We start from the raw sequence: 11,583 nt of genomic DNA, 5'->3' as shown, positions 1-11,583 counted from the left end.
TCGTTTGAAAATGAGAATAATGGTCTCGTCGATTTAAGTAATTGTTTGAGTATAAACTTCATGTTTAGTTTAATGAAATCAATCAATATATATATATATATATATCCATATACATTATTAATTTATTAATATCATAGAAAATAAAATTAGAATTTAACTATTAATGATTAAAATGCAAGTGTTAATTATAAATATGTTATAGTTAACATTAATATTTATTTTATCAAAGGTGGGGGTGGTGGATGTTTGTTTTACCAAAGATGGCGAGGGCAGTTTATTGGTTGACTAGAAGAATTCGACAAAGTTGACTTCCCCCACCAACTTGGAATTACACCCCACATACTGCAAATCACTCCACTTGTACTGTAGAACGACCATTGTTAATGGCTCATGACTGACAGGGGAGGGAGTAAATGAGCACATAGTGCCATGGTGTTAAGAGTATGCAGATCTTCCATGATCCACAGAGGCAGTTGGAAGACTGCAGTCTCCACGATGATGGTGGAGAAGACCAACCACCCTTCCACGATCCAAGGCTGGTCACTTTAGAAAACATCACTTGGCCTCCCACCACTCTAAGATGTGTCGACAAGAGCAACAGAGAGAATTAGAAATACTTTGGGAAGGAGAAGATGTGGAATAGTTAAGTATCATACTTGTCTATAATGCAACCAAGATTACAAATTCATAACAATAACTGAGCCTTAGACATAGCAGACTTCATAGGAGAGAAATAGTATATATAGAGGCATCTGCTCGATAGTTAGGGGGAGGAAAAAAAAGATATAGAGAAAGATAACAAATAGCAAGTTGGAGCAAAGAGAAAGATAGTAAATTTAGAAGAGAGATTAGAGAGAGAGCACTTTAGAGTAGAGATAGAAGGAAAAATAGATAGGTTTTTAGAGGAAGCTCTGATACCAAAATGTAAAGACGTAAATTACTTTATATGACATAATCTACTCTTTATTCATAAATAAACTAATAATTCATTTAAGAAATCTATTTCATACATAATATAAAACATGTTTAATAAATTGATATAACAATCATAGATATCAAGGAGTTAAATAAAATTTTCATATACAACGGAAGGTACAAATTTCTCATTACATATCATTATATCATACTTATGCTTTCTAATGCCTTAAGTTTTAAACAAACATAAAAAAAGTGAGATACATCTGTCGATCTACAATCTAAGACACTTCCTTTTAGTCCATTGAATGAAGATGAGAATGAGATTTAGGCACTTTTTCCACCCAACCTTGAAGCTCGCTTCCCCAAAATTCTTGGTCAATCAAGAATTCCGAGGAAGCGTAAGCTTCAAGGTTGGGTAGAAAAAGCGGCTAAATCTTGTTCTCATCTTCATTCGATGGACTGAAAGGAAGAGACTCAGATTGGAGATCAACAGATGTATCTCACTTTCTTTATGTTTGTTTAAAACTTAAGGCATTAGAAAGCCTAAGTATGATATAATGATATGTAATGAGAAATTTGTACCTTCCATTGTATATGAAAATTTTATTTAAATCCTTGATATCTATGATTGTTATATCAATTTATTAAACTTGTTTTATATTATGTATGAAATAGACTTCTTAATTGATTTATGAGTTTATTTATGAATAAAGAGTAGATTATGTCATATAGAGTAATATGCGTCTTTACAATGTAACAATGCATCTTTTACATCTTTTCGACAATATGGATAAAAATAGACCAATGGACCCTACATGACCCAAATACCTCAAAAATGGTCCTAAAGGACCTTATTACATATGACCAAACATAAACCTCAAACTTAGATTCCAATGAGAAACATGGACTTAAAGATGATCACAATGCCCCTACACCATACAATGAGGCTTATTTTTATTATTTCTCGTTCAAATAAACTTCAACAACCCTTTCCCCGAGTCAAGGAGGAAAATTTATATGTTTTTAAACTAACCAAATTTTGAACTTGTGACCGTTGGTTCCTCCAAATACATCATAAAGGCATAATGTAACAATGAATCTTTTACATCTTTTTGACAATATGGAAAAAACTAGACCAATGGACCCTACATGACCCAAATACCTAAAAAATGGTCCAAAAGGACCTTATTACATATAACCAAACATAAACCTCAAACTTAGATTCCAATGACCAACATGGACTTGAAGATGATCATAATGCCCTTACACCATATAACCGGGCTAGAAAGATTTCATTCTCTTGATGAAATGAGCTCATGTACTAAAACAAAATGTTGTTTTATGTCATCTTCTAAAATCTAGGTGGCATCTTCATTTGGGACCCCTTTCCACTTGTTAAGGTACTCATTATACACCTTGTGCCTTGTTCTCTTGATCTCTCTTTTGTCCAATATGATATCAAGCTTCATTAGTTCAGTAGGGGAAGAAATATTTCACCCAATATACATTAGCATCAACACCTATACCTACATCCACAAATCCCTTGAAGGGTTAAATATCGGCAACATTACATATGGGAGAGATAGAAACTCTAGGAGGGAGTTCTATCTCATATGCATTCTCTCCAAATTTATGGACCACCTTGCATGGATAAATCTTCTTCATTTGCAACTTGGTATATTTGTTCTTAGGAAAGCTCTCCTTCCTCAAATGGGCAAGTACCAAATCCCCAACTTTGAACTGAATATTCCTCCTCTTCAAATCTACATGCTCTTTATACTTTTGAAAACTTTTCTTGAGGTTTTCTCTCACTTCACTTTATTTGAAAACTTTTGAACTATTCGTGTATGTCATTCATTTCTATAGTAAAATCTTCTCATTCAACACTACTCTTCTCCATTCCTTTCACATCATTGAGTTCATATATTCCTCTTGGGTGCATACCATAAATTACTTCAAATGGGCTCTTTCCTATGCTTCAATTGATGAAATCATTATATGCATACTTTTCTTGAAGGAGTAACAAATCCCATTATTTAACATGCTTCTTAGTAAGACATCTCAACAAGTTGCCAAGAGATCTATTGACTACCCCTATTTGCCCATCCATTTGGGTATGGTAGGCATAACTATATGTCAAATTAGTGCCTATCTTTCTCCATAAGGTCTTCCAAAAGTTACCTATTAACTTGGAATCTCTATCAAACACAATGGTTAAAGGATGTCCATGAATTCTTAAAATTTCATAACAAACATACAATATTAGATGCATTACTTGTACACTTGCAAGGAATTAAATGGGCCATATTACTAAACCTATCAACCATAACAAAGACTAAATCATACCCCCTTTGTTTCCTTGGATAACCTAGAACAAAGTCCATGCTCAAACTCTCACATGACCTATTTGGGATAGGCAAAGGCTAATAAAGTCCAGCATTGGAGGAAGTTCCTTTGGCTCTTTGACATATGGTATAGTTCTCCACAAATTTCCTTACATCCACCATCTTGGGCCAAAAATAGAACCTTCTAATGTGCTCGAATGTTTTATTGATCCCAAAATGTCCACCAAGACTCCCATAATATTTTTCCCTTATCAAGTTGGCTCTCATAGAGAACTTTGACACACTCAACTGAGCACCCTTGAAGAGTAAACCACCTTGTAATACAAATTCATAAAACTCATTATGAAAAGTATATGAAAATTGATTATAAACAATAAATGCATCCTTAAATTCATCATCAGCTTGGTACAATATACCTTTAAGTATATCTATGCCTACACTTTGGAGTTGGATCTCTTGTACCATGAGGGACCTCCTACTAAGAGCATCAACAATTTTTTTTGAGTGGCTCTTACTATGCTCGAGTGTGAAGGTATATGCCTACAAGTATTCCACCCATTTCATGTGTCTATGACTCAACTTGCCCTTGGCTATTCAAAAAACTTAATGCATGATTCTCTTTAAAGACAATAAACTCCCTTGGCAAGAGATAGTGCCTCCACTTCTTTAGGGTCTGTACTAATGCATAAATTTCCAAATCATATGATGAGTACTTTATTTTGGACTCATTTAGTTTTTTACTAAAGAAAGCCACCAGTCTTCCTTCTTGTCTCAAGACCGCTCCAACTACAAAGTTGAAATCAGGCAATGCAAGTATGCTTTGTTGGGCCACCCTATTCTTCAAATATTCAAAGCTCATCTCTGCTACAAAATTCCATTAGAACTTATTCTTTTTGTCACCCTTGATAGTATCAATGATAGGACAACAAATATGTCTAAAATTCTTTATAAACTTTCTATAGAAGCTAGAAAGAACATGGAAGCTTCTCACCTCTCCAACTTGATGGTATGATGAAAGAATAAGTATCTGGTAGATTACTAAGAGGGGGGATCAATCAGTAAATAGAAAAACTGATACAAACTTCCCAAACTCAAACTCAAACTCAAACATACAAAGTAAACTTATCAATGGAAGACCACTGTCAAGATCAATACTCATAAGAATACCGGTTGACTATTACAACAACTTAACAGTAAACAACATTCAACTTGTAAACATCAAAATGCTTCATCATATGCCAATGCTTCCAGTTATCATGTCTTATCATAAATGATTAAGTAGTTAATCAAATCAACCATAAGATCATAACCACAAAAACATTCACCACATGACACAAGTATTTATACATAGAAAACCCAAATAGGTAAAAACCATAGTGAGATCAGACTCACAAGATAATATTTGAACTTTTTTGAAGTTCCCCCTATTAGGAGCCAAGCTTGTTAAAGCTTTTACAATAGTCTTGTTAAGAACTCATCTTGTTAGGAATCACTTGGTTAAGGGATTCACTACAAATGCCTTGTTAGAATCAAATACACTGTAAGGAGTAACCTCAGTAGAGGATTTGAGAATCCAATCTAATGGACCACCTTGTTAGAGGATTTAATAAGTAACCAAGCTTGTTAGAGCTTACCTGGTTGAGGGATTTTAATTCTATTGTAATTGTTAGAAAACAACAGGAGTTTCTTGATCTGTCTGAATAGCACTACATTTGCTTGATTAGATCCATTTAAGCTTCTATCTGCCTTTACTCAAACTACAAACTCATTCTCTAGTTCAGCAACCACACACTCAATTGATTTCTATCAACTCTTGCCAATTTTAAACAAAACAACTTCATTGACCTTAAATACAAATCAATTAGGTTAGTAACACAACAAAAATCTAATCCTCTCATCGAGATCACAAACAAGTTGGTACAAGCATGGCCATTGGATTTCATAGCAATCTCTACACATCAATCAAGAAAACATCAACCACTCCTTGATTAACGCTTCATCGAGCTCAGTAACTCGTCACGCACTTTGCATTAGATGCAATACACTTTTCTCATTCCCTAGACAAACAATCAAACATGCCAAAAATATTTTGAAGTTGTCTTCTTACAATGACCTTACGTGTCACCATCATTATTGCTCAGCATTAGATCATAAACCAACATAACTAATTCAACAACCTCAATCGGTTAGGGTTTAACAAAAAGCAACAGGTAGGGTTTACCGGTTACATAACATAGAAAGGCTATAACCTTTTACTCTGATTACCGGTTCATCTCACAAACTTACATATCAATTTACAATATCCTTCATAAAGCTCTTCCTACTGGTTACAAGGAAATACCAACACTAACAACATTATTAGTAATATCAGTAATATCATTACCCATTCAATTGACATCAATGACAACATAACATATCATCAATACAATCTTCATGCAAATGCTAACAATCTCCCCTTTTGGCATTGATGGCAATACAAAATATCAAAACCATTCATTGCTGTTGTGATTGTGAATAGGAATCTAGGTTTACATTACCAAGTATTCACATGCTCTCTTTGTTGTCAGTCTATCACTAGTTTTCCTTCCCATAATGACATAATTCTTCTCCCCCTTTGATAGCAATGCCAAATTAAAAAGAAAACATGTAATGTCAAATTTTCACTATGCATCAATAACATACTACAACTTGATGCTCCCTCTGTGGAATACATCCACTTCTACATCAACCCTTGTAAAATTTTGCAAGTGTTTCAGGGACTGATGCAATCAACATCATGTTCAACTAACTTCATGAAGAGGGACAACCCCTAACTGACTTCTAAGATACTCAAAAGTAGTCTTAAGAAGAGGTTTGGTAAAAATATCTGCAAGCTACTCCTAGGTAGAAACATTCTCTAAGATAACATCTTTGCTCTGAAATTTTTCCCTCAAGAAATGATACTTCAATTCAATGTTCTTGGTTTGTGCATGCAAAATAGGATTCTTGGAAATATTTATGGCACTCGTGTTATCACATAAAATCTTTATAGGTTCTGAAATATTCATCTTAAAATCTTCCAAAATGTGCCTCATCCAAACAACTTATGTGCAATTCATATAAGCTGCAACATACTCAGCTTCAGTAGTAGATTATGAAGTGCAACTCTTTTTATTACTCCATGAAACAAACCTTCCTCCAAGAAAAAATGCTCCACCGGTTGTTCTTTTTCAGTTGTCAACATTTCCTGCCCAATTAGCATCTGTGTATGCCTTCAAATCAAAATTTCCTCCATATGGATACCATTATCTATAGTCAACAGTACCTTTCAGGTATCTAAATATTCTCTTGGTTGCTATCAAATGTGCTTCCTTAGGATTCTTCTGGAATCTAGCAACTATGCCAACCGCATGGGCTATATTCAGTCTGTTGTGAGCAACATAGTGCAATTTGACAATCATTGACCTGTATTCCTTCTCATCAATAGACTTAAATTCATCTTCCTTGGACAACTTACAACCTGTAACTATTGGTATCCCAACTAGTTTACAGTCACTCATTCCAAATGTCTTCAAAACCTCTTTCACATACTTAGACTGTGTAATAAAAATACCATTCTTCATTTGTTGTATCTACAAGCCTATGCAATTTTTTATTTCCCCTACTAAAGACATTTCAAACTCATTTTTCATTTCATCTGCAAAACTATTGCTCATAACATCATTACCTCTGAATATAATATCATCAACAAATACTTCACTGACCAATATTTCATCTCCTTGAGACTTGAGATATATGTTACTATCATCACTGGTTCTCAGAAAGCCTATCTTCATTAGATGTGTATGAAGCCTTTCATACCATGCTCTGGGTGTCTGCTTTAATCCATATAAAGCCTTATGCAACCTACATACCATATATTTCTCATCAGTCAAAGCATAACCATCTGGTTGCTCTATGTATACCTCTTCTTCCAATATCCCATTCAAAAATATAGAATTAACATCCATCTGATATACCTTGAACTTCTTATGGGCTGCAAATGCAAGTAAAGTTTTGACATATTCTAGTCTTGCTATTTGTGCAAAAGTTTCACCATAATCTTCTCCTTCTTCTTGTGCATAACCCTTGCATACTAATCTTGCCATGTTGCAAACTACAACACTATCTTCATTTAACTTGTTCCTATATACCCATTTATTACCTATCACATTCTTATTTATCGGTCGGGGTACTAGGGTCCAAGTGTTGTTCTTATCAATTTGATCCAATTCCTCCTCCATAGCTTTAACCCAATGATCATCACCAAATGCCTCCTTAGCAGTTCTTGGTTCAATGGTGGACATCATGCAATAATTCTCTTTGATTCTTTTTCTAGTTAGTACTCTAGCATCCTTATCTTGAATAATCTACTCAGGATTGTGATTCAATCTCACATATCTAAAAATAACATGATCATTATCTTCAAGTTCAACTTCTTTGTTTTCATCATCTTCTTCTAAATTTATCTGTTCCAGTTGGATTGGTGCATCGGAATTTGCTTTGTCGGTTTCAGATTACATAGTTTCTGGTTCCAAAAACACAGTGCAAGGATCTTCATCATTTTTCTCTGAATTGGTTCCTTCTGAGACTTCAAGAAATTCATCCACTGGAACATCAGTACTCTCAGCAATTCTCTATGTCTGGTTGTTAAAACATTTGTAGGCCTTACTCTTGGTGGAATAGCCAATAAATATGCCTTCATCACTCTTAGCCTCAAATTTACTAATGTTGTCACCTCTCTTATTAAAAAAATTGCTTCCAAATATATTAAAATAGCTAACATCAGGTGATCTTCCATACCAATATTGATAGGGAGTCTTTTTCTTACCTCTCTTTACCAGAACTTGGTTCATTGTGTAGATAGTTGTTCTGATAGCTTCTCTCCAAAAGGTTTTTGCTAGACCTCCTTGTATCAACATTGTCCTAGCAGCTTCAACAACTGACTGGTTGTTCCTTTCTGTGATACTATTCTATTGTGGTGTCCTCAGTGTAGAAAGTTGTCATCTGATACCAAGCTCTTCACAGTATCTAGTGAATTCTTTAGAAGTAAATTCACCACCTTGATTTGTCCTCAGACATTTTATCTTCTTACAGCTCTCTTTCTTAGCCAAGGCCCTGAATGCCTTGAACTTACCAAAAGCTTCAGTCTTATCCTTCAAGAATGTAATCCACATCATTCTTGAGAAACCATTAGTGAGAATCATGAAATATCTATCACCTTGAATGCTTTTTATTCTTATTGGTCCACAAAGATCTATATGAACCAAATCTAACAAGTTCTTTGCTGAAAAGGATTTGCTTTTGAAAGTTGAAGAAGTCATCTTTCCTAATTGACATTCTTTGGAAAGAGTATTAATCGGTTTGTCTAACTGAGGCAAACCTCTCACTGTGTTTGACTTACTCACTGTAACAATGTTATCAAAGTTTATATGACAAAATCTCCTATGCCAAAGATAGCTATCATCTATTTTAGCAATAAAACAGTTGCTAACTTTAGAATTAAGATGAAACAGGTTACCTTTAGTTTGTTTTCCGGTTGCAATCAATTCACCTTTGTTGTCAAAGATTTTGCACATACCATTTTTAAACACTATTGGGTATCCTTCCTCATTGAATTGTGCCACACTCAAAAGATCGTGCTTTAGACCTTCAACCTAGTAAACATCATCATCATTGCTCTTTCCATTAAGAACCATGCATGGTGAGTCATTTCCAAATCTAACAACACCACCATCAAATTATTTCAAGGAAAGAAATTTGCTCCAATCACCAGTCATATGATGTGAACAACCACTATCAATGATCCAATCATCAAAGTTATCCATCCTGAATAATAATGCCTTCTAGTCTGATATCTCTTCCTTAATAGCTACAGACACAATGTCTTCACTAGCATCACCATCATATTCTTCATTATTGTTACCATTATCAATAGAAATAAGACAATCTCTTTTATCTTTACCTTTACCTTTATACTTCTTGAATCTATCTCTCTTGTGTTCATTTTCACCATTAGGACAATTAGCTGCTATGTGACCAACTTGTTGCATGCAAAACATTTTGAACGTAATTTACCTTGGTATTTACCAGTGCCTCTGGGAAACCTCTTTGCCAATAATTCTTCAAGCTCCACTAAACTATCTTCATCATCAACATCTTTGCTAGATCTAGATTCATAACTATGACTAGTTTCTCTACTTTTTCTCACAGATCAGTTAGAAATAGAAGCTCTAAATGGAGACTTAGATTTATGTACACTACCATCATAACTGTTTAATTTAAAAATAGTAAGATTGCCAATGATGGAGTCAAGAGTTACCTTATTTTTTTCAATGGACTTCAGCTCCTGAATAGTTGCAACTCAAATAACATAGATCGGTAGCAGGGTTCTCAGTACCTTACTGATTACTATGGCATCTTCCACTTTCCCTCCTACACTCTTAATTTCATCAACTATCTGTTTTATGCTTTGATCATACTGCTGGATATTCTCATGTTTAGACATCCTCATGTCATCAAACTTTCCTCTTAGACTCTCCTCTTTAGCAATCTTAACATGTTCATCACCACTATAGATCTCTTCAAGTTTTTTTCATATTTCATATGCACTTTCAAGACCATGAACATCTGCATATTCAACATCAGATAGGGAACTAATAATAGCTTGCAGTGTTTGATGATTCTCTTGTTGTTCCTTCTTCTAATCATCAGTCAGAATCCCAGTAGGTGCAATGTACTTAGTATCTACATGATCCCAATACTGACTTCCTAGACTCTTGATGTAAATTTTCATTTTGTCACTCCATATCCTATAGTTTTCTCTATTGAACTTAGATCCTTCCTTCTTCATCATGATCTAGAAGATCTTTTCCTCAAGCCGTTATGCTTAGACCTTAGAGGACTTGAGACGCTCTGATACCAATTGATGGTATGATGAAATAATAAGTATCTGATAGATTACTGAGAGGGGGGTGAATCAATAAATAGAAAAACTGATACAAACTTCCCAAACTCAAACTCAAACATACAAAGTAAACTTATCAATGAAATACCATTGTTAAGATCAATACTTATAAGAATACCGGTTGACTATTGCAACTTAATAGTAAATAGCATTCAACTTGTAAACATCAAAATTCTCTATCATATGCCAATGCTTCTAGTTATCATGCCTTATCAAAAATAATTAAGTAGTTAATCAAATCAACCATAAGATCATAACCACAAAAAAATTCACCACATGACTCAAGTATTTATACGTGGAAAACCCAAATAGGTAAAAAACATGGTGAGATGGAACTCACAAGATAATATCTGAACTTTTTTGAAGTTTACCCTGTTAGGAGCCAAGCCTGTTAAAGCTTTTACAAAAGTCTAGTTAAAAACCGATCCTGTTAGGAATCACCCTATTAAGGGATTGAATACAAATGCCTTGTTAGAAGCAAATACCCTATAAGGAGGAACCTTAGTAGAGGATTTAATAAGTAACCAAGCTTTTTAGAGATTACTCGATTAAGGGATGTCAATTCTACTGTAATTGTTAGAAAACAATAGGATTTGCTTGATCAGTCTAAATAGCACTACATTTGCTTGATCAGATCCATTTAAGCTTCTATATGCCTTTACTCAAATAGTAGATTTATTCTCTGGTTTAGCAACCACACACTCAACTGATTTCTTTCAAATCTTGCTAACTCTAAACAAAACAACTTCATCGACCTTAAATACAAATCAATTAGGTCGGTAACACAACAAAAATCTAATCCTCATCAAGATCACAAACAAGTTGGTACAAGAATGACCATTAGATTTCATAGCAATCTCTACACATCAATCAAGAAAATGATTACTGCTTCATTGAGCTCAGTAACTCATCACGCACTTTGCGTTAGATGCAATACACTTTGCTAATTCCCTAGACAAAAAATCAAACGCGCCAAAAATATTTTTAACTTGTCTTCATACAATGACCTTACGTGTCACCATCATTACCGCTCAACATCAGATCATAAACAAACATAACCAATTCAACAACTTTAATCAGTTAGGGCTTAACAAAAAACAATAGGTAGGGTTTACCAGTTACATATTATAGAAAGTGTTTAACCTTTTACTCCAATTACTAGTTCATCTCACAAACTTACATACCGGTTTACAATATCCTTCACAAAGCTCTTCCTACCAATTGCAAGACAATATCAGCAATAACAACAATATCAACAATATCAGTAATATCATTACCAGTTCAATTGACATCAATGACAACATAACATATCATTAATGCAATATTCATGCAAAT

Source organism: Cryptomeria japonica, chromosome 7 (genome assembly GCF_030272615.1).
Source record: "Cryptomeria japonica chromosome 7, Sugi_1.0, whole genome shotgun sequence".
Taxonomy (NCBI): domain Eukaryota; kingdom Viridiplantae; phylum Streptophyta; class Pinopsida; order Cupressales; family Cupressaceae; genus Cryptomeria; species Cryptomeria japonica.
Note: the sequence above shows the minus strand (reverse complement) of the source record.